The sequence below is a fragment of the Dendrobates tinctorius genome, unplaced genomic scaffold (assembly GCF_039654945.1).
Source record: "Dendrobates tinctorius isolate UK_male_01 unplaced genomic scaffold, ASM3965494v1 ptg000245l, whole genome shotgun sequence".
Lineage (NCBI taxonomy): Eukaryota > Metazoa > Chordata > Amphibia > Anura > Dendrobatidae > Dendrobates > Dendrobates tinctorius.
Genome location: NW_027361912.1, coordinates 13,342,573 through 13,364,876, shown reverse-complemented (window position 1 = coordinate 13,364,876; position 22,304 = coordinate 13,342,573).

Here is a 22,304-nt window from a genome sequence, read left to right as displayed (position 1 = left end):
TCCTGCTGTCTCAATTTAGTTTGATTACTCTCTCTCTTCTCGTTAATAAAAAAAAAAAGGAGATCTACTTTAAGCCTTAGCCTCCTATATATTCAGACATAGCTTGGAAAAGGCATTTATGCAGGGGGCATTTATGCACATTTAATTGAAGTACATTTAATCAAAGTTTGAGGCAGTTATAACATGGCAGTTAGACAGGGCAGGATACAGGTAAGACATTTATATACATCTACTCCCTGTACATTTGGATTACAACAAATATATACCATATGCATTTGTGTAATTTATATCCTGGCCGCTAAATTCACACACATCCACCACCCTGGCATTAACTCTCTACACTTCATTCATATTGGCCTCTCAGTCCTTTCCACTTGTCATGATCCAGGATGGGGTTTCGCTTTGGCCTGTCTTGATCAGACTGGGGGTTAATTGTTCTGCCTCTCTCTGGCAGAGGGTGGCTATTTAATGCAAACTGGACCTAGGTCCGGTGTCAGTTATACTACTGCCCTCGGCTGAGTTAGTTGACCCTGTGCGTACGTATGCCTTGTGCCTGATATCTTGCTTGCTTGTTTGGTTTTGATCCAGTTCTGTCCCTGTTACGAGTTCTGCCTGTCCCTCTTGTACTGCGCTAACTCTCAAGTATGACTCTCTGCTTGTGGCCCGACTTCTCTCTGCTCGTCCCCTTGGTACCATGTCGCCCTCTTGTGTATGACCTTTGGCTTTGTCTGACCACCTGTCTGTTTGTCCCTCCTGTGCTTCGTTTGCCCATACTGTGTGTGACCTCCGTTTTGCCTGACTCTGAGTTGTTGTATGGTGTCCTGTCATCTCTGAAAGCATGATGCTAAGCCCCTCCCCCTTGCAGTCACATGACCATAGGTCCTGTGCTAGCTTGCTAACTTCAGTGTCCTCAGGTCCTGTGCATCTTTACTTTCCGGCGCTGACAGGATCCTGACACCGATAGTTTGAAGCCCGCATTGTCACCTCTGCTGCCCTGCTCCACAGGTATCTTTTAGCACTGTTTCTGTACTCAGGACACGCGCACTGGCTCAGTGAGCAAGTGTAGTGTGGTGTTCCTGACATTATAACTGACCATTACCATTTTTTTCTCTGCTCCCCTTCTCCTGTGTATGTGATGGATCCTATGCACGCTCTTTCTGAGCAGGTAAAGCAGCTGACTCAGATGTCTCAGAAACTCCTTGGAGAACAACGAGTCCTGGCTCAGTCTCAGCAGCTGATCGCTGACACTGTGCAGGGGGTATTCTCATCAGGGGCTCGGGATGTTACATTAGTTTCCCCTGAGTCTCCGGTTAAGTTACGGATACCTTTTCTGGAGATAAAAAGAAGTTCAGAGTTTTCAAGGAGGGCTGTAAGCTTTTTTTTCATTGAGACCACACTCTTCTGGTGATGAAGGTCAGAGAGTGGGGGTCATTATGTCTCTGTTAAGGGGAGCCCCCCAAGCTTGGGCTTTCTCCCTTTCAACCACGGCCCCTGAGCCTATGAATGTTGATGCATTTTTTGCGGCCCTGGGGCATATTTATGATCAGCCTGATCAGATGCGTATGGCTGAGGACATGGTGATGAGTGTGTGCCAGGGGAAGCATTTAGCTGAGTTGTTTTGTTCAGAGTTCAGGTGCTGGGCTGCTGAGGTCTGCTGGATTGATGCCACCCTCCAGGGTTTGTTCCGTAGAGGCCTGCCTGAACATCTGAAAGACGCCTTGGCTCTCCACCCTCCGCCTGATTCCTTGGAGGAGGCTATGACACAGGCCGTCCGAATGGATTGCAGGCTACGGACGAGGGGAGTGATCCAAATTGAGACACTGTTATTCTCCCAAAGAAGGGGAGCCTGTCCTACATTGGAAACCATGGAGATGGGAACCATCGACCTCAAAGGGAATGAAAGGAGACAACAGCGCGTGGGAAAATGTTGTTTTCAATGTGGGAATGCTGGACATTGGAAAAAGGATTGCCTCTCCCGTCCACTGACCAACAAGCGACTGAGCCCGGGTGATTGTCGTGGAGGTCACCCAGGCTCTCAGGTACCCTTTTCTGCCTTTTTAAAAATGTTGCAAGTGGAACTTTGTTGTGGGAGTGTCTCTACATCCACTTCTGCCTTCGTGGATTGCGGATCATCATTGAACTTTATTGACTCTGACTTGGTGGCCAGGTGTAAGCTAGGGACAGTTAGGTTGGAGACTCCTATTCACATTGTTGCCATTGACAAAACACCACTGGTTAGGAATAACGTTATGTTTCGTACTGAAGAGTTTATCCTTAAAGTGAGTTCCTTACACCAGGAACACATTTCATGTTTTGTGATGGACAACCTGCCTGCGGGACTGGTGTTGGGTTCCCCTGGTTACAATTGCATAATCCTGTGATTAATTGGGAATCTCGGGACATTGTTAAATGGGGTCTCTATTGTTCTGAAAAATGTCTTGATACGGTGTCTGTGTCGTCCGTGGGTCTGGAAGGTATTCCGGAGTGCCTGAAAGACTATAGGGACGTTTTCTCGGAGAAAGAGGCTGAAGTTTTACCACCACACCGCCCATTTGATTGTGCCGTTGACCTGGTTCCAGGTGCTAAATTGCCCAAAGCCCGCTTGTATAACCTTTCGGGTCCAGAACGGGCCGCGATGAAAGAATATATTTCCGAGAGTCTCCGTAAGGGACATATTCTTCCTTCTGTTTCTCCTGTGGCGGCGGGGTTCTTTTTTGTAAAGAAAAAAGACGGTGGTTTACGTCCATGCCTCGATTTTCGTGAGTTAAATAAGATAACTGTGAGGAATACGTATCCCCTTCCACTTATTCCTGATTTATACAACCAGTTGTCTGGAGCTAAGTGGTTTTCAAAGTTAGATCTACGGGGAGCGTATAACCTTACCTGAGTCCGAGACGGAGATGAGTGGAAAACCGCTTTTCTCACTACTGAAGGGTTGTTTGAAAATGTGGTCATGCCTTTCGGCCTGACCAATGCTTCAGCGGTTTGCCCCGGTTCTTATTCAACCAGACCCGTCTGAACCATTTATTGTTGAGGTAGATGCCTCAGAGGTGGGGGTGGGGGCCGTATTGTTCCAGGGACCCGCCACTTTGACCAATTTGAGACCTTGCGCCTTTTTCTCGAAGAAGTTCTCCCCTGCGGAGAGAAACTATGATGTGGGTAATCGAGAACTTCTGGCCGTAAAGTTGGCCTTTGAAGAATGGAGGCATTTTTTGGAGGGGGCTGTCCATCCTATAACCGTAATTACGGACCACAAAAACCTAGCTTACATTGAATCAGCCAAAAGGTTGACTCCCAGACAGGCTAGATGGTCACTTTTTTTTCCCGATTTAACTTCTCGATCACTTTTCAGCCAGGATCTTAAAATGTCAGAGCGGATGCCTTGTCACGCAGTCTAGATCCGGTGTCTCCCCCGGAACCTCCATCCTCCATTCTTCAGCCTGGGGTGGTGGTGGCAGATATTTCTAATATGTTGGAACGGGAGATTCGGGAAACTCAGTCTCTTGCACCTCCGACTAAGCCGATGGATAAACTTTTCGTGCCAGCTCAGTTTCGCCTCAAGGTCCTCCAGGAGTTCAATGACTCAGTTCTGGGTGGACATCCAGGGATTTCGGCTACCCGGAAGGCCATTGCTAGAGTATTCTGGTGGTCTGCTTTAGCCTCTGATGTTGGGGAATATGTGTCTGCTTGTGATGTTTGTGCCCGTGCAAAAACCCCCCATAACCGGCCGGCTGGGGAATTGGTACCACTGCCAGTTCCTGAGAGACCATGGACTCATTTGTCCATGGATTTCATCACCAACCTTCCCCCCTCCAAGAGTAATACCGTCGTTTGGGTTGTGGTGGACAGGTTTAGTAAGCAGGCACATTTTGTACCTTTGGCAGCTCTACCTAATGCAGAAACATTGTCCAGATTGATCGTTGAGCATGTGGTGCGGTTGCATGGGGTACCCTTGAATGTGGTGTCTGATAGAGGAGTGCAATTTTTTTCCAGATTTTGGAGGGCTTTTTGTAAGAGGTTGGGTATTGGTCTGTCCTTTTCATCCGCTTATTATCCTGAGACTAATGGGCAGACCGAACGGACCAATCAGTCTCTGGAGCAAATTCTGCGTTGCTTGACCTCAGCCCGACAGGATGATTGGTGTTCTGTGTTACCGTTGGCCGAGTTTGCATTTAACAACCGCATTAACCAGTCTACGGGTACATCTCCCTTTTTCTGCAATTATGGGTTTCATCCTCATTTTGGAGAATGATAGGGAAACCATGATTCTATGGGGTCCCTTCATACCCTCATACTCATATACCATATTTTCATATTCCTATAAAATTAGCGGACTGCAGAAGTCAACTCTCACCTTAATCTTGTTATTCTGTGCTCTTACCTCTATGACACTTATGATTCATGTAGCTTAAGGATATATCAGTAATTCCACGTAGCAGTAATGGGTACAGAGTCTTAGAACTACAGATAAAGGGGCTATGAACAATTAGTAAGACAGGTTAATGAGGCTAATGAGGGTAATATTAGAGTATTGTATAACAACCAACCTGTATTAACCTTTTTCTGGAAATTCCCGAATGTATCTAATAATTAACGGCCGAATACAATCTGATTGGTTAACGAATATGAATATGATTGGTTGAAACCATTTATGCTTACTGTTGAATAATCAATTGTCCAATGAAATACGATGATGTAATGTAACCGCCTACTCAAATGAGCATATAAGCTACCTAATTAAATTAGGAGTTGGTGACATCCTACAGATACATACCCTGTCTCTGTGTGTGTTTGTTCACCACTACTCGAGTAGGCCTCAAACCAAAATCTGGCAACCCTCCAGCATATCGATCTCCCATTGAGAGATAAAGATCAAATCACAGACTCTTCAGTTGGCGTCCCTGGGTGGACATGGTCACAACAGAAGACCCCAGTATCCTGAGATCCGGCACCCGCAGACTGAGGCCTAGAGGACACACAGACCAAAATCACCGGTGAAGGGAAGAGCCATTGTTTCTTACAAAATTCTGTGTCTCCCCTTTGATACATGTTCTGAAGCCGGCTGTTGGGGTACAGTATAGTCTGTCTTCTTACATACCAGCGCCAAGAACCGTAGAATATCCTTGTGATACACAAGACGTATGCTGGAGGGAGAAACCTAAAAGCTGCTACGTATGATTGCAACATGAATGAATGACCCAACCTTGAGGGTACTAAGAAACTCTTTACTGTGTTTTTGCCCCTTGGGAGCGTCTCTCCATGATAACTGGCTTGCCAGGATTCATGTGAGGACACGTCTCTGGCGGCATATGCATAAAGAAGGCTGTGTACGTCCTCTTGGAGAGCGCTAGAGGTACTATTACGGTGTTACAACGCCGGTTGAGACAGGATAGGTCTATCTACCTTCTATCCTGTCTGATACGCACAAACTGCCCCCTAATGGTGCTAAAGAACTTTGAGGTAGTAGGGATTACATTAGCCTGCATATTAATGATAGCTCTAGTCTTCTGGTTGATAAATAAGATCTCTGAGTATACAAGGTCTAGTAGGTCTAGCTGAGGGGAAAGATTCTTACTGGGCTAATGAGAAAATTTGGGTCATATCAGTCTGCCTATAGTTAATTGAATTTGCTCTCTGGTATATATATATATAGTTTTATTGCAGATACTAGGAATAACTGCAGAGAAGTGCCATCTCATACTGAGCACGTAGAGATTTAGTGTGTTAAATGACCGGGTGGGTCACGTTGGCCAGACCACTAAATAATTGAACTTCTTATCAGGATTCCTATGGGTCTGTTGCCTAGCAACTGACGTCACGTCAGTTTAGGATGTAAGTTCGGACACTGAGCAGGAACCCCTTATAACAACGGCTCGCAGCCTATGCATCGAATTAGCGAAGTGCAGTCGGCATAGGTCAAGTATAATGCTAGCAAAGTGATAATGAAGAAGTGAGGTGGGCACAAAATAACAGCGCATATTAAGAGAATAGTGAATAGCAACCAGAGAAAGAGGCAGACAGAGAGGAAAAGAGATAGAGAGATACGGTCTAGGTGCGGGCTGTACATTGAGTTAGCGAAGTGCAGTCAGTATGGGTCCGCAAGCCACAGACATTTAGGCATTTTAGGACAGGCCAGGAGAATTTTAGCCCCAAATACAGTCAAGTATCAACCAGAAAACAAAGATAGGATTTTAAGCAAGCACCAGGGGATAGAAAGTAGGGGCTGCAGTGACTAAAGGCCCTGTCACACTTAGCGATGTACCAGCGATCCCGACCAGCGATATGACGCGGTCAGGATCGCTGGTACATCGCTAAGTGGTCGCTAGTGATCTGCCACACAGGCAGATCTCACCAGCGACATCGCTGGGGACGGGGTCGCTACTTACCTGTCACACCAGGCGATCCTGATGTCCTCCCGCCTGGCTCCATGTGTCGCTCGTCGTCACAGCAGGAAGCGCCGCAGGAAGCTGACGACGAGAAACAGTCCTGACGTTCTCACGTGATCAGCGATAAGCAGCGGGGGAGCCGGTCGTTGGTAAGTATCACACATAGCGATATCGCTAGCAATATCGCTATAACGTCACAAGTTATAGCGATATTGCTAGCGATATCGCTTAGTGTGACATGCCCTTAAAGCAGAGGACAGATATAACAAGCTTAATGAGTTAAAAGTTTACTGAATCTGTGTGAAAGAATGTGAATGACCTTTGAGACTCTCTGCTGATAAAGTGAAAGTGCATGATCTCATGTGTAAAAGAAATTCTGTGTGAATGAGAGGACACTGCAGGTTCTGTCTGCAAACTGCGATTTTCAAAAGAAAATCAGATGCGAATCCTGTTTTGTATGACAGATGGATATTTGCTGGGACAGTACCAGGCACGAATGTGAAGAAACTTCACTATATACAGCGAGGAGATGATTGGTGGGTGCTGTTAGCATTAAACGCGCATATCCCTTTAAGTAATGCGTTGAAAGGTCACACTTTACAAGACCTGAGGTTTAGCGAACAGTTTATATTGCAAAGCCCAGACGGACAAGTTTTCCACTATAGACGTTTCCGTGTCAGGAATAGAGCCCCCCATTGAGTGGTGTATATTGCGGGTTGCATTGTATAGGAAAGTTCTGTTTTGTGGTCTGAGCTTGCCTTGTGTGTGTGTGCCAAGTATTCCATGAGAAAATGTCGTGCCTTACTTGCACATTTGGATTAATGTTGATCATATCTCCTGAAGGTTGGAGAACTGTCAAGATTATACCAGGAGGGTATATCCAACAGCTCACTGGTTTTGGATTTCTGTCAGACAGATTTCCAGAGTATAAAGTATTCTGGCTTAATGTACATGGAATTCCTGCAATTCCCTGGGTCGATGGAATTTTGCTAAGTGACATAGGGAATTATAATTTTGTCAGATGTCCGTTAAATAATGGAGAACCAGAGTCTTACCTGGTGCAAGCGCAGCTGGCAGCTCTCCTCACTGGATTCACACTGTAGCATAATACGTATTTGTAAAAGGAATACAGCTAGATTTTTCTTAATGTTAAGTTAAGTGTTTAGAGTGTGTAATGCATGTTGATAAGGAAGGTAGAGGCAGATGGTTCAAAGTACAACTTTGCCTTTAGGGCAAGTCACACTAAGAGATATCACTAGCAATATCGCTATAACTTGTGACGTTATAGTGATATTGCTAGCAATATCGCTGTGTCTGATACTTACCTACGACCCGCTCCCCCGCTGGTTATCGCTGATCGCGCGAGAACGTCCTGGACCATTTCTCGTCGTCAGCTTCCTGCGGCGCTTCCTGCTGTGACGACGAGCGATGCATGGAGCCGGGCAGGAGGACGCAGGATCGCCTCGTCTGACAGGTAAGTAACGACCCCCGACCCCTGCGATGTTGCTAATGAGATCTGCCTGAGTGGCAGCTCACTAGCGACCACTTAGCGATGTACCAGCAATCCTGACCTCGTCATATCGCTGGTCGGGATCGCTGGTACATTGCTAAGTGTGACAGTACCTTTTGACTTGAAGCAGTGTCAGATATCCATGGAAAGCAATTGTCAGGTAGCAAAGATAAGGAATGCTTTTAATATGTTTGAAAAAAAAAAAAAAAAAGAGATGGGAAAAAAAAATCCCGTTATATGTGTAATGGAAATCCACCACTCTGCCCTCTATTCGGTACTAGCATGGTGATTTCCAAAGGGGGGGAGAAGAGAGGAGAATCCGCTATTTTTAAAATATATGCTAATCCATAAGGGTATCTCTCACTAATCTGGATGTTGAGTTTTTCTTTCCGGAAGGTCCAAGAACCTGGTTGTATGGCGATCACACAGCATGAGATAGTAGAAAGCAGAACCACTCCTCCCTCATAACTCTACAGGGGAGGTGGAGTTGACGGCACTCATTGAGGCGTTTAGGGGGCTTTAAGGTAAGCAAGACACTACATATACAAGTCATTGTTTTCAGGTGAACCCACAACTATGGCCCCTTATGGGGAAGAAAGGTCTTTTCTTACACCAACAGGCCCTGAAAGAGGTTGCCATAGTGAAGGTGAGGGTACACATGAGAAAGGAACCCATGGAGCACGAAGCAAACAAAGTGGCTGGGAATCAGCCAGAAGACCAAGGTACTGGGGGACCCCTGAGGCGCCTCCACTGGTCATGGTGAGCATTAAAAATAACCAGTTAGACTTAAGTATCTTACAGGCTCTGACTCGGTCACCAACCGGGGAAGAGACTGAAGTCTGGTCGGAAGCTGGAGCTCAGAACCGTGGATGGCGGGACAGCGGGTATGTTTGCCAAAATCCTTGCACCATGTGATGGCTCATGACTCAACGCACGTGAGTGAAGACAAAAACTATGTGCTCTGAAGAAAGATGTTGGGTCCACCTGCTTAGCTTTACATTAACATAGATTAGATGCGCACAACACAGATAGATTAGAAAGATGCCATAAACATACACGTGCGCTTGGGCCCTCCTACCCATTTCAATGACTGCAGATTGACTTCATACAGGCTGCCCAAGGTAAGATGTATGATGTATGTGCTCGTGTGTGTTGATCTCTTTTCAGGGGACTGGAAGCCTTCCTGATGTCAGAAACTACCACAACTGAGGTACTCTTTTGTCCACACAGATGTAACTATTTGACAACCCCTGCAGCAGGTCCGGAGTCCGAAAGGGACTCCCATTTGTGTATAAATAAGTTTTTGATTCTATTCTAGTTAATCCAGACATTGGTTGCTGACCAAAAGACACGAAGACCACTGGAGCCACTGGTTGATGGTCCCCGCTAAGCCACGTCCATAGAGCTAAAAGGAAGACCGGTCCATACAAGCTACTATGAGGTCCTGGAGCGGAAGAATGAGGGTCCTGTCCCTGATGATGTTGGCAGCCTTAGGCCTGTTTCACACTTCCGTTTTTGTGTCCGCCAAACGGATCCGTTTCCGTTTTTTTGACGGAAACTGATGCAAACGGATCCGTTTTTAAAAAAACGCATCCGTTTTTTTGACGGATCCGCGGTAACCACTAATGGAAGTCTATGGGACAAAAAAACGGATCCTGCAAAAAATGGCGGATCCGTTTTTTTACGGAAACCAACGGATTTTGACGGATTTGAAAAAACGGAAGTGTGAAACAGGCCTTACTGCAAGAAGGACAAATGGAAGAGACACTTCAGAATAACACATCAGTAACCTTGTGGTTTGACACCAAGGCAGCAACAGCTACATTTAGGGTGGACTTGTGTCAGATAGTGAAGTGTCAATGGAATCTTAAATTTGGGAAGAAGAGTAGCAACCCCAATTATAAATATTTAACAGGAGCTGAAGGGGCGGTGGTATATATCTGTGTAACTAGACCTGGAAATGAGAACTGCAATTCTTGGTCAGATGCAGCTTGGAACACGGGAACTTCATGGGGGTATAAGCCAGAGGAAGCCATGACTCGTGTTAGTTCATCAGGAAAGCCTCTCCTCAAAAGGATGAATATTGCTGTACCCATTCCAAAATGGGGTTGTGATCCTGAGGTTTTGGACTGGAGATTCTCTTGCAATCCTCTCCTTATAACCCTGGATGAACCCTCACTTGGAGATGAAGGTCTCTATGTATTGGGACTGTATACCCCAGGTAGACAGGTTCAGCAGGGAACATTTTGGTTAAAAGCTGTTCCTGCACAGGACAAGGAACAAGAGGAGGACAAACCCCAAAGGTCAGGAGAAATGTTGGATGTTGATGGAATTGGGGAATTAGGCTATGAGGAGAAGTTAGCCGTAGAAACAGGCTACACAGAGAGGAATGAATGGTTGCTATGGATGAAGCATACTCCAGAGCAAAATAACAAAACTGATTGTATTGCATGTGCAACCGCTAGGCCCCATTTAGGGACTATTCCCCTCAGATATTCAGAACAGGATCAAGTAGATTTACAGTGTATTCTAGCTTTGTATAACGCCACATATGACACTAGTGATAATGTTTTGTGTCAATCTCTATCAGTCCGGTATCCAATAGCAAAAATTGATCAAGTGCCACCTAGAGTTTATGCATATCCAGGTGACTACACTTGTTTCCTGAGAACAGGACTGGGGAGATGGGTAGGAAATCTAACTTCAGAGTTTTGTCACATCACCATCCCCATAAATACAGATACAGGAGGCTTTAAAGCCAGTTGGTTTCAAAACCAAACTGTAGCAAGGAGTAACATATGGTGGTTATGTGGAGATATGAAATTAAGGCCTAGGTTGCCACCAAGTTGGGTTGGCAGCTGTGCTCTAGTTCAGGTGCTCATGCCATTTAAAATAATTTCATCAGAAGAGATTAGAGGAGGTGGAATGAATGTTGAAACCCTGCACAGAAATAGGAGATCAGTACCTGCTGGGTCCTTTGATCCTAGAGTTTATATAGACAATATAGGAGTACCCAGAGGGGTACCTGATGAGTACAAGGCCAGAAACCAGATAGCAGCAGGTTTTGAATCAATTTTCTTCTGGTGGGTGACAGTTAATAAAAATGTGGATTGGATAAATTATATTTATTATAATCAGCAAAGGTTTATAAATTATACAAGGGATGCAGTAAAAGGGATAGCTGAACAATTAGGCCCAACTTCTTTAATGACACACCAGAATAGGATGGCTTTGGATGTGTTGCTAGCGGAAAAGGGGGACAATACTTCACCAGATGGAAGTATCACAAAGGCGTTGGAGGGTCTTACATCCCTGTCCGAAGAATTGGCAGAAAATTCGGGTATCAACAATCCCTTCATGGACTGGTTGGAATCCTGGTTCGGTAGATGGAGTCATCTTGTGTCCAGCCTTCTCATCTCTCTCTGGCACTAGTAGCAGCAGTACTTGTGACCTGTGGATGCTGCTGCATACCGTGTATCAGAGGACTACTTCAAAGATTGATTGATGCGTCTATTACAAAAAACTATGTACATTACCTTGAAACCCAACAGTGATGAATATGAGCAAATGGTATGAGGTTGAGAATTAGATATGATCTCCCTTTCCATATGGGGAATTCGGCAGAAGAAGGGTTAGGAAGTCCGACACTGGCATTAGGCCTTTGAATGTACCTACAGTATATGTGAGTGGTAGAGTCATATCTGTTCTCAAAAGGGGGGATTGATAGGGAAACCATGATTTTATGGGGTCCCTTCATACCCTCATACTCATATACCATATTTTCATATTCCTATAAAATTAGCTGACTGCAGAAGTCAACTCTCACCTTAATCTTGTTATTCTGTGCTCTTACCTCTATGACATTATGATTCATGTAGCTTAAGGATATATCAGTAATTCCACGTAGCACTAATGGGTACAGAGTCTTAGAAGAACTACAGATAAAGGGGCTATGAACACTTAGTAAGACAGGTTAATGAGGCTAATGAGGGTAATATTAGAGTATTGTATAACAACCAACCTGTATTAACCTTTTTCTGGAAATTCCCGAATGTATCTAATAATTAACGGCCGAATACAATCTGATTGGTTAACGAATATGAATATGATTGGTTGAAACCATTTATGCTTACTGTTGAATAATCAATTGTCCAATGAAATACGATGATGTAATGTAACCGCCTACTCAAATGAGCATATAAGCTACCTAATTAAATTAGGAGTTGGTGACATCCTACAGATACATACCCTGTCTCTGTGTGTGTTTGTTCACCACTACTCGAGTAGGCCTCAAACCAAAATCTGGCAACCCTCCAGCATATCGATCTCCCATTGAGAGACAAAGATCAAATCACAGACTCTTCAAGAATTTTCCCGTTTGAATTCTGGGTGTCCTGGGGTGGATGAAACGATCCAGCGGTTGGGGGAGGTATGGCGGGAGGTCCAGAGTAACATTACAAAGGCCCAGGACAAATTTAAATTTTTTGCGGACAAAAAATGATCCGCGGGACCGGTGTTTCTGATTGGGGATAAGGTAGGTTGTCCACCAAGAATATAAGGCTCAACGTCCTCTCTGCGAAGCTTGGACCCAAGTTTATAGGTCCCTATGAAATTACCGAAGCAGTTAACCCGGTGGCTTTTCGGTTGCGTCTCCCGCCATCTCTGCGGATCCCAAATATTTTCCATAGGGCCCTTTTGAAACCTGTGAGGTCCGGTGGGGAGGGATCATCAGCTTCCACACCACCGGTTTTGGTAGACGGGCAGTCGGAGTACGAGGTGGAACGAATTGTCGACTCCAGGTTGGTCCGTCGTACTCTTCAATATCTGGTACATTGGAAAGGCTACGGTCCTGAAGAACGGTTGTGGGTTCCTGCTCGATCGGTCCATGCAGATCGGTTGGTCCGGGCCTTTCACGTCAAATACCCTGAGAGACCTGGGGGTCCGGTGGCCCCCCATTGAGAGGGGGGTACTATCATGATCCAGGACGTGGTTTCGCTTTGGCCCATTCTGATCAGACTGGGGGTTAATTTTTCCGCCTCTCTCTGGCAGAGGGTGCCTATTTAATGCTCACTGGACCTAGGTTCAGTGTCAGTTATACTCCTGCCCTCGGGTGAGTTAGTTGACCTTGTGTGTACGTGTGCCTTGTGCCTGATATCTTGCTTGCTTGTTTGGTTTTGATCCAGTTCTGTCCCTGTTACGAGTTCTGCCTGTCCCTCTTGTACTGTGCTACCTCTCGTGTATGACTCTCTGCTTGTGACCCGACTTCTCTCTGCTCATCCCCTTGGTACTACGTCACCCTCTTGTGTATGACCTTTGGCTTTGTCTGACCACCCGTCTGTTTGTCCCTCCTGTGCCTCGTTTGCCCGTACTGTGTGTGACCTCCATTTTGCCTGACTCTGAGTTGTTGTATGGTGTCCTGTCATCTCTGAAAGCAGGATGCTAAACCCCTCCCCCTTGCAGTCACATGACCATAGGTGCTGTGCCAGCTTGCTAACTTCAGTGTCCTCAGGTCCTGTACATCTTTACTTTCTGGCGCTGACAGGATCCTGACACCTATAGTTTGAAGCCCGCATTGTCACCTCTGCTACCCTGCTCCACAGGTATCTTTTAGCACTGTTTCTGTACTCAGGACACGCGCACTGTCTCAGTGAGCAAGTGTAGTGCGGTGTTCCTGACACCTCTCCTATGTATAGCACTCACGCTCTTTTCACATTGCTACACAGCACAGATCCATACAGTCCCACCATTCAACATCAGAGACGCTCTCACAAATCACTTAACCATCTGCTCACTCTTTCTATCCTCCTTCTCCTAGTTACAGGAGACATTGCTCCCAACCCTGGTCCCCCATGTTATAGAAAGTCAAACCCCGCAACTGCTCCACTCAGAAACCCCTCAAATCTTATTAATATTCCCTGCATGCCATCTGTCTCTCTTAATTGTGCCCTTTGGAATTCTCACTCAGTATGTAACAAACTCTCCTTCATTCATGACTTTTTCCTTTCTAATTCTCTTAACCTTTTGGCTTTTTCTGAAACCTGGATCCAGCAGTTGGACACTACCTCTGCTGCTCTTTCATATGGTGGACTACACTTCTCTCATACTCCAAGATCAGACAATAGAGCAGGTGGAGGCGTTGGTCTGCTCCTATCACCAAAATGTACCTTTCAGGTTATCCCTCAACTACCCTCACTTGTCTTCCCTTCTTTTGAGGTCCATGCAGTCAGACTCTACACTCCCTTCTCCATGCGAGTGGCGGTGGTGTATCGTCCTCCCGGCCAATCCCATCAGTTCCTGGATCATTTTGCCACTTGGCTTCCACATTTTCTCTCCTGTGACATCCCTACCCTGATCATGTGTGATTTCAACATCCTCATTGCTCTTCTCCTCTCCCCATCTGTTACTCACCTTTTATCTCTATTCTCCTCGTCTGGACTTTCACAGCTTACTAATTCTCCAACGCATGAAGTTGGAAACTCCCTCGACTTGGTCTTCTCTCGGCTTTGTGCAGTGGATGATTTTGCAAACTCCCCTCTCCCACTCTCTGACCACAACCTTCTTTCATTCTCTATCAAGAACTGCCAGGCCGCTCAGGTCACCCCCACTGTCCATACTTATAGAAACATACAGGCCATTAACACCCAGAAACTTATGAAGAACTTGCAGTCTTCATTGACCCCAATCTCCTCCCTCTCATGTCCTGATTCTGCATTGAAGCATTACAATGAAACACTTAAAAGTGCCCTGGATGAATTTGCACCTCCTATAAATAGAACACCAACAACACAGGCGGCGACAACCCTGGCACACCCTGCAAACACGTTTCCTGCAGCGGTGCTCCAGGTGCGCCAAACGTTTGTGGAGAAAATCCAATCTACATGAAGATTTCATCAATTATAAGTTTATGCTTAGAACATACAACACTGCCCTTCACCTCTCAAAACAAACCTATTTCAACACCCTCATCACCTCACTGTCCAATAACCCTAAACGTCTCTTTGACACTTTTCATTCTCTACTAAACCCAAGAGTACAGGCCCCAATCACCTCTCAAAACAAACCTAGTTCAACACCCTCATCACCTCACTGTCCAATAACCCTAAACGTCTCTTTGACACTTTTCATTCTCTACTAAACCCAAGAGTACAGGCCCCAATCACGGAGCTTCGAGCTGACGATCTGGCCAATTACTTCAAAGAAAAAATTGACAAGATCCAACAGGAAATTAACTCCCAATCACCTCATACCATGCACTGTCCTCCCTCCCCTACTGCATCTAGCTCACTCTCTGATTTTGAACCAGTCACAGAAGAAGTAAGCAGGCTCCTTGCATCTTCTCGCCCAACCACTTGCACCAGTGACCCATTTCCGTCACATCTCCTCCAGTCCCTTTCTCCTGCTGTCACCCCTCACCTAACTAAAATATTTAACCTCTCTCTCTCTTCTGGTATCTTTCCCTCCTCATTTAAGCATGCCATCATACAGCCACTACCTAAAAAACCATCCCTCGACCAAAACTGTGCCGCTAACTATAGACCTGTCTCTAATCTTCCCTTCATCTCTAAACTCCTGGAACGCTTGGTCCACTCCCGTCTTATCTGCTATCTCTTTCATAACTCTCTTCTCGACCCTCTCCAATCCGGTTTCCGCTCTTTTCACTCTACTGAAACTGCCCTCACTAAAGTCTCTAATGATCTACTAACAGCTAAATCAAATGTTCATTACTCCATGCTAATTCTCTTGGATCTCTCTGCAGCATTCGACACTGTGGATCTTCAGCTCCTCACTATGCTCCGTTCCATTGGCCTGAAGGACACCATTCTCTCCTGGTTCTCCTCCTATCTCTCTGACCGCTCCTTTACTGTATCTTTGCTGGTTCCTCCTCCTCTCATCTTCCCCTTACTGTTGGGGTTCCTCAAGGATCGGTTCTAGGCCCCCTTCTATTCTCCTTGTTTACTGCCCCTATTGGTCAAACAATCAGCTGATTTAGTTTCCTTGCGAGCAGGGCCCTCATTTCTCTTGGTATCTGTTATGATCTATGTGACTATTGTTATGCTGTAATGTCTATCATCTGTACAAGTCCCCTCTGAAATGTAAAGTGCTGCGGAATATGTCGGCACTATAGAAATAAAATTTATTATTATTATTCCTAGTCACTTGACTATGATTTCTCTACATATATAGTGGTGGTATTTTTGTAGGGGTGTTTTCTCATCCTATTGGCATGAATCTTGGTGCACTTTCCTTGTTACCTTTTCTGTGTGTGATGTTTTTAGTGAATCTGAAGAATAAAAATTTATACCATTTTTCATTACCTCTTATCACCTCTCGCTCCTTTTTTCTCTGGTTCCTCATACATTTTGGATTTGATGAAGATTATTATAGGGAGGCACATCATTGGGTGTTCCCTTCCCTTGCAGTAGTATGCAACTGGGTTTTGTTGCTAACAATTTTATATATATATATACACCGTATATACTCAGGTGTAAGCAGACCCGAGTATAAGCCGACCCCCCTAATTTTGAAACAAAAACTGTGAAAACTTATTGACCCGAGTATAAGCCTAGAGTGGAAAATGCAGCAGCTACTGGTAAATTTCAAAAATAAAAATAGATAACAATAAAAGTAAAATTATTTGAGAAATCAGTGAGACATCAGTAGGATAAATGTTTTTGAATAGCCATATTGAATTTGGAGCCCCATATAATGCTCCATACAATTCATGATGAGCCCCATAAGATGCTCCATACAAAATAAGATAAGATAATCCTTTAATCGTCCCACCATGGGGACATTCAGAGCATTACAGCAGCATGGCAGGAACAAGTACAGATACAGATGCATAAAGGCATTACATTGACAGTAGGTAGGTACATATACGAAAAAAAAAGATATAACCGGACTATCACAACTTTGGATCTATCAGTTCACTGTTTGGGTCGTTCTCCGTTTTGGACAGTGCTGGTTATACAGCCTAACTGCAGCAGGAAGGACTTTCGATAGCGCTCCCTCTCACATTTAGGATGAAGTAGCTGGTCACTGACAGTACTGCACATCTTTGTCACGGTCTCATGCATGGGATGGGAATCATTCTGCACCATGTAGCTCACCTTGGCCAGTATCCTCCTGTCGCCTACTTCCTGAACTGGATCAAGGGGGCATCCCAGGACAGAGCTGGCCCTTCTAATCAGTTTGTCCAGCCTATTCCTGTCCCTGGTTGATATGCCACTACCCCAGCACGCCACACCAAAGAAAATGACTGATGCCACAACAGAGTTGAAGAAGGATGCAAGGAGTGCCCCCCTAACTCTGAAGGCTCTCAGCCTTCTGAGCAGATAAAGCCTACTGTGGCCCTTCCTGTACACTGCATCCAAGTGATGGGCCCAGTCAAGCTTATTATTGAGGATCACACCAAGGTACTTATAGGTGTTGACTATCTCAATGTCATTTCCCTGAATGTTCACCACTACTGGTTGATTTTTTTCCCTTGTGAAAGTCCACCACCAATTCCTTGGTCTTCCCGGAATTAATCCTAAGGTGGTTCCTCTGACACCACTCCACAAAAGCTTGGTTAGTATCTCTTTACTCTCTTTCATCTCCTCCTGTGATGAGGCCTACTATTGCAGAGTCATCAGAATACTTCTGCAAGTAGCAGCTAGATGAGTTTCACTTAAAATCCGCAGTGTACAGTGTGAAGAGAAAAGGGGCAAGAACTGTACCTTGAGGTGCCCCTGTATTGCAGATTACCGTGTCTGACACACGGTCCCGAACCTTTACAAACTGAGGTCGGTTTGTGAGGTAGTTAAGGATCCAGGTGGAGAGTTGGAGGTCCACGCCAACAAGGCCCAGCTTGTCTCTCAGTAGACCTGGCTGTATGGTATTAAAAGCACTAGAGAAATCGAAGAACATTATTCTCACAGTGTTCCCAGGTTTCTCCAGGTGAGAGAGAGTCCTATCTAGACGGTGGATAATGGCATCATCCACACCAATGCCCGGCCTGTAGGCAAGCTGGAGAGGGTCCATATCCGAGCTCACTAGAGGATGGAGACGTGTGAGAACCAATCTCTCTAGTACCTTCATCAGGTGTGATGTCAATGCTACAGGTCTATAGTCATTAAGGTCTTTCGACGCCGCGCATTCAGTAGGCCTAGAAGGACTCTAACCCCATTTCCTTGGGGTAGAATTCTGTGGCCATATACTGTGCGCTCTTTTGGCCGAGCTCTGTGAGTTAACAGGCTCCGGCATCTACTTTCATCGGTGGTGCGGCTCTGTGCAGTAACAGAGTTCGCCCTGTTCTCATTGGGTGACGTAACCCACGTGTAACTGGTTCCACACCACTTAATTCTTCCGCCATTACTTAGCAGCAGTGTACCACCTCTGCACGGTGGACCCCGGGCTGCGAACGCACCTACTATTATTTTATAATTTGGTGCGTTCAGCCAGCCCTAACACTCCATTGTTTTTACCATGTCGTGCACCCAAAAATAGGAAAAAAAAATCCAAGTGTGGTGAAATTGCAAAAAAACGTGCAATTCCCCAACGTTTTTTAAAAAAAAATTTCTATCATGTTCACCAAATGCTAAAATTGACCTATCATTATGATTCTCCAGGTCATTATGAGTTCATACACACAAAAAATGTCTAGTTCTAGGTTTTACTTAAGTGGCGAAAAAAAATCCAAAGTTTGTTAAAAAAATGCGCCATTTTTCGAGACCGTAGTGTGTTCATTTTTCGTGACCTTTGGTTGGGTGAGGGCTTATTTTATGTGTGCCGAGAAGATGTTTTTATTGATGTCATTTTGGTGCAAATATGATCTTTTGATCACCCATTATTGCATTTTAATGCAATGTCAAGGCGACCAAAAAAACATAATTCTGGGGTTTTGACTTATTTACTCGCTACGCTGTTTAGCGATCAGGTTAATCTTTTTTTTATTGATAGATCAGGCAATTCTGAACACGGTGATACTAAATATGTGTATGTTTGTTTTTTTATTGTTTTGTTTTGAATGGGGTGAAAGGGGGGTGATTTGAGCTTTTATATATTTTTTATTTTTTATATTTTTTAATATTTTTTGTTTTCTTTTGGCATGCTTCAATAGTCTCCATGGGAGACTATAAGCTGTTATAGCCCGATCACCTCTGCTACTTACAGGCGATGATCAGTTCTCCTGTATGTAGCTGAATCACTCACTTGCTGTGAGCACCGACCACTGTTCAGCGCTCACATCAAGCCATCAGTGACAACCATTTTTGTCATGCCAACCACCGGTGACCCGCGATTATGTGATGGGGGTCACCAATGGGTGGATTTCCGGACCGAAGGCTGGAAGTACACTTTAAATGCTGCTGTCAGAGTTTGACAGCGGCATTTAACTGGTTATTAGCAATGGGTGGATTGCAATTCCACCTGTGGCTGTTCCGGGCACATGTCAGCTATTCAAAACAGCTGACGTATACCGGGAAAGATGTGGGCTCACCACCACAACCCACATCAAAGGGAGAGAAGGGATATGCGCAGTACTAGTACGACGCATGTCTCAAAAGGGTTAACATTGAGACATAGAATATCAAAAATAATATACAGAAAATCACATTGTATAAATTACAGCATATAAATTTATTTGTATTTTGCAGTGAGAAATAAGTGTTTGATTCCCTACCAACTATTAGAGTTCTGGCTCCTACAGATCAGTTAGACTCTCCTAATCAACTTGTTACCTGCGTTAAAGACAGCTGTCTTACATAGTCAACTTTAAAAAGACTCCTGTCCACAGACTCAATTAGTCAGTCAGACTCTAACCTCTACAACATGGCCAAGACCAAAGAGCTTTTTAAGGATGTCAGGAACAAGATCATAGATCTGCACAAAGCTGGAATGGGCTACAAAACCATACGTAAGATGCTGGGTGAGAAGGAGACAACTGTTGGTGCAATAGTAAGAAAATGGAAGATATACAGTACAAAATGACTGTCAATCAACATTGATCTGGGGCACCATTCAAAACCTCACCTCGTGGGGAATCCTTGATCATAAAGAAGGTGAGAGATCAGCCTAAAACTACACAGGGGGAACTTGTTAATGACCTCAAGGCAGCTGGGACCACAGTCATCAAGAAAACCACTGGAAACACATTACACAGTAAAGGTTTAAAATCCTGCAGTGCCCGCAAGGTCCCCCTGCTCAAGAAGGCACATGTGCAGGCCCATCGGAAGTTTGCCAATGAACACCTGGATGATTCTGTGAGTGATTGCGAGAAGGTGCGGTGGTCAGATGACACAAAAATTGAGCTCTTTGGCATTAACTCAACTCGCTGTGTTTAGAGGAAGAGGAGTGCTGCCTATGACCCAAAGAACACCGTCCCCACTGTCACGCATGGAAGTGGAAACGTTATGTTTTGCAGGTGTTTCTCTGCTAAGAGCACAGTACTACTTCACCGCATCAATGGGAGAATGGATGGTGCCATGTACTGTAAAATCATGAGTGACAAACTCCTTCCTTCTCCAGGACATTAAAAATGGGTTGTGGCTGGGTCTTCCAGCAAGACAATGACCCAAAACATACAGCCAAGGCAACAAAGGAGTGGCTCAAAAAGAAGCATATTAAGGTCATGGAGTGGCCTATCCAGTCTCCAGACCTAAATCCCACAGAAAACTTATGGAGGGAGTTGAAGCTCCGAGTTGCCAATCAACAGCCTCAAAATCTTGATTTAGAGATGATCTGCAAAGAGTGAACCAAAATTCCTCCTGACATGTGCACAAACCTCATCATCAACTACAAAAAACGTCTGACTGCTATGCTTGCCAACTAGGGTTTTGCCACTAATTATTAAAGGGAAGCAAATTCATTGAGCAAATTCAAGAAGATCCTAGATGCTTTTTGGAGAAATCACTGATCCCCAGATATATTCTGATTGCCATATTTGGAGTTATCTTGTTAATGGTGATATTGTTCAAATGGAATTAAAGGGAATCTGTCACCCCTTTTTTGAGATATCATATAATGATATCATTCAATTGTGTGTCACATAAGGATTCTCTTAGTACTTTTGCTTCCCCCTGACCCTGCACCTTTCATGCATAAATACCTTTTTTATATCGGTTCAGATGTATGTAAACTGCCGCTGTCCGGTCTGCTGGGCGTGGCTTATTCACCTGCTCCCCCTCCCGGTCTTGCTATACACATTTCTTCTTGTGTAGAGCAAGACAGGGAGGGGGAGCAGTTGAATAAGCCCCGCCCATCGGACCAGACCGTGGAAGTTTACATTCATCTGAACCGTTATAAAAAAGGTATTTATGCATGAAAGGTGCGGGGTCAGGGGGAAGCAAAAGTACTAAGAGAATCCTTATGTGACACACAATTGAATGATATCATTATATGATATCTCAAAAAAGGGGTGACAGATTCCCTTTAATTCCATTTGAACAATATCACCATTAACAAGATAACTCCAAATATGGCAATCAGAATATATCTGGGGATCAGTGATTTCTCCAAAAAGCATCTAGGATCTTCTTGAATTTGCTCAACGAATCCACCATCACAGCATTGTGTTGCAGAGAAGTCACAGCAGTCTTTGATGATGAAAAAACCCTTCCTCAACATGCGTAAGATCACCTTTGTCATCATTGTAAGATATCATGTGATATTTGCTGTTGCACCCTTTGTATCTACTACAGTTGTTATATAGTTGATAACCCAGCAGGTTCTGAAAAAGTTTTTTTTAAAGAAAGTCCTTTTTCATGTAAAATTCCAAAAACAAATGTGTCAATTTTCCTGACAAGTTCTTGTCAAGCATATGGCAAGTTCTAAATACAGATTCTCGTAATAGAGCGCCCATGCTTTATGTTCCTTTTAGTTTTCTTATGGGGATTTGGATTCTTCTCTAATGGATTATATGCTCCACTAATTGGTCTCTCTCTTTCTAAACTCTCCTCACTCCAATCTATCCTGAATGCAGTAGCAAGAATCATATTCCTATCCAACTGCTACACCAATGCCTCTACGCTGTGCCAGTAATTGCACTGGTTGCTAATCCCCTATATAAACTTCTCTCTCACCCACAAAGCTCTCCACATTTCTGCACCGCCCTTTATCCCCTCCATCATCTCTGTTTATCACCCTACCTGTGCTCTCTGTTCTGCTCATGACCTAACACCAGCATCCTCAATAATCCGAATCTCCCAATTCCTCCTCCAAGACTTCTCTTGTGCAGCGCCAATTCTCTGGAATTCACTACCCTGGACAATTCAATTAATTCCCAAAATCTACAGTTTTAAGCGTGGACTAAAACACATTTTTTTTAAATTATTCCCTTTTTGTCGTTTCTAAATTTTCATCTATGTACACCCCCTCCATGCACTTAATGGCACTTTATCTGAACTTTTACAGATACTGGCTGGTGACCG